Source organism: Saccostrea cucullata, unplaced genomic scaffold, assembly GCF_032062105.1.
Source record: "Saccostrea cucullata isolate Sc308-1 unplaced genomic scaffold, CSIRO_AGI_Scuc_v1 ctg11370, whole genome shotgun sequence".
Taxonomy (NCBI): Eukaryota; Metazoa; Mollusca; class Bivalvia; order Ostreida; family Ostreidae; genus Saccostrea; species Saccostrea cuccullata.
Genome location: NW_026930212.1, coordinates 32,697 through 35,623, shown reverse-complemented (window position 1 = coordinate 35,623; position 2,927 = coordinate 32,697). Strand labels below are relative to the sequence as shown.

Here is a 2,927-nt window from a genome sequence, read left to right as displayed (position 1 = left end):
TGTGTGGGGAATTGGCCCTTCATTTTAACAATTTAAATTCCTCTTCACCCAAGGATGCTTTGTATCAAGTTTGGTCAAAATTGGCTGGGTAGTTCTTGAGAAGAAGTCGAAAAATGTGAAAAGTTTATGACGGACGGACAGAAAAAAAATCACTGACGGAACTTTGGACAAAATTTCAGAAAAGCTTTTACAAAAGTCCGGCTCAGGTGAGCTAAAAATGAATATGTTTTTAACGCTTTATAAACTTATCAAATATTTAACGAGACGCGTACGTTTCCTGTAGTTCATTTTATTTTCTAATTTTCATATCAGGCATAAGCGAGGAGACTAAGGAAAAAATCCACATTGATTCGTAATAACATTGTACTTCTACTTGTGTTTTGATACACTGATGCTGCATTTGCATTGACATTTAACATTAATATTATTGTATAAAATGAATATCATTTTATCTCGTATACTATAAACTTTTTCCAGTGACTACAAACACAGCAAATGTTACTTCCTTCTTTAACTTTCATAAAAGCAGGGCTTGGGATGTCTTCTACAATTCTGATGAGACTGCCACTAGAAGACAATATATGAATATTATTACTGTCTGTACCAGCCACATAGATATGATTCATCTCGTCCTTGTCCACACTATGGGGTGTTCTAAGCTTAGGGCTGCTGTACGTCCAGAGGGAGGTCTCTTGATCGTCCATGGCTCTCACATTATGAGTGTCGGTATTGCTATACACAATGTGTCCATTGTCTAAAACAACTACAAACCGAACTCTTTCTTCTACAAGATAAGTATGAATTAAGTTTCCTTGCATATCGTACTTTACTATCGCAGTTTGACAAGCAACAAATAAAAACTTCTCCCAGACGGCTATACCATAAGGATATAAGTTCTGACGAACAGAAAATTCACGCAGAGTAGTAAAGGTATCATTTGAAATAACAATTACACGTTGATTAGTGTTGTCTGTTACATATAATTCGTCTTCCACACAACGTACGTCAAAAAGCCATCTGTCTGATTCAAACGTTTTTAGCAGTGTGAACAATTATTGGTTAGAGAATACTTAATGAGGCCAATATTATCCGACTTAAAATTTGCTATAATGAAGGTTCCATCAGGAAGGAAGGTTCCACTACATACGTTAAGATTCGGTTCATCAAAATCATAGAGAAGAGAAAAATGCGCCTTTGATAAATTTAAGTCAGTGACCATGGTGACAGGATAACTTTCAGATTTTGTAGCCTGAGGTTTTGAATGGAATGCAGCACTTTTAATCTGTTTGAAATCTCTTGCTGCACTAGATACAATCTTGATTTTGAGTAGTTCTGTTTTGGTCCAATTATGCTTTTTCAACAATTCAAAATTATCTTTGATTTTCTGGTATTCCTTCATAAAAGAAGCACCTGTTTCTACTTTCACTTCCTCAAGACTTTTTAAGCAGTGACTGGTTAACTGAATCCTGTCTGAAAGAGAATCAATTTTCCTGTTTAACATTTCCCTGCTCTCCTTCGTAACTTTGCTCAATTCATTTTGATGCTCACTTTCAAGTTTGTCTAATTGATCAATAATTTCTTTCTTCAGCTTTTTTGTTTCTTCTGTAATAAGATCTGAGGTATTGTCTATCTCACTGATATTGTCTTCATGATTCTTTTTTGCTTTTTGCAGTTCTACTTCATATTTACTTAATTCTTCTTGTAATGATTGTAAATTATCACTGTTCTTTATTCCGTCACTAGCTTTCTGTATGTCGTCGATGCTATCACATCTTCTATGCTCCGTACTGACACACATAGTGCAGCATGGTTTACTGTGGTCATTGCAGTACATCTCGATTTTTCTTTCAGGATGTTCTTGGCAATTTTCGTTATTTACTGAAGCAGTAGACAACTGCCTAACTGCATTAGGATCATTAATTGGAATTATTTTGTGTGTGTTTGACGCCAAACTTCTTCTATGACATTTCGTACAGATAACACACAAGGATTCTCGACAAGTCAGGCAAATATTTGTTGCCTCCTCCTCTTCATTTTCTCTCTGACACGCTGAACATAATCTAGATTCCATTAAATTGTTGTATTTTTCGAGCATTTCACATACTGGGAATTTATCAGCCCAGTTTTCTGGCTTGTCGGTAGGTGCTGGTGATGGGATAAATTCCCTACAAAGCGGACATGCAAACCCTATTGGCGCCTCTTTAGATGCACACGAAGTCACGATGTATGGCGATAGACAACCGTGGCAAAACAAATGTGAACAAGGCAAACATTTTGGTGTCTTGAATTTTTCAAAAGAAATGGAACATGCTGTAAGGTCATTCTGTTAAATCACTGAAGCCATTTTGTCTTTAATGAATATCACCGTGTAAATTTATGAGTAAAATAGTAACAATCTAGCATTAAAATATTTTGATATTTTTGTCTTTTTTTTCAAGAAGATCGATCCCGATCTAAAAATTATCAAGAAATTCAGTATATTAAAATCAACAAGAATAAAGAATCTTTAAATTAGAAGGCGTTTCACAGCTTTTAACATAAAAAATATATAATGTGTATATTGTACAAAATTGTTATCAATTCTGTTTTTTTAACAGAATATTTGTATTACATGCATATATCTGTACAAAATTGTTATCCCTAATTTTTTTAATAACTCCATACAAAATTGTTACAAAAAATCTCAGCAATTTTTGGTTAAAGAACTATATGCGGTATATTGCATATATTTGCCCCTACAAAAGTCAAATTTTGATAACTTACTGAAATGTGCTGAATTCAATGAATTGTTGGAGAAATATAAATTAACAGAAAATATTATAGTGTCAAAGCAGTGTATTCACAAGTTTTGTTTTTATGACGTCACAAACTAGTTTGATTTTATATCCTTTTTCAGAAAGAGGACAAAATGGGCAAAATTTCAACAA

At 33.8% G+C, this 2,927-nt stretch overlaps 1 pseudogene; it reads right to left on the bottom strand.

Annotated features, from left to right (window-relative positions):
• Nucleotides 1-360: 360 nt before the first annotated feature.
• On the bottom strand, nt 361-2,617 carry LOC134283267 (tripartite motif-containing protein 42-like; annotated as a pseudogene).
• Nucleotides 2,618-2,927: the final 310 nt, after the last annotated feature.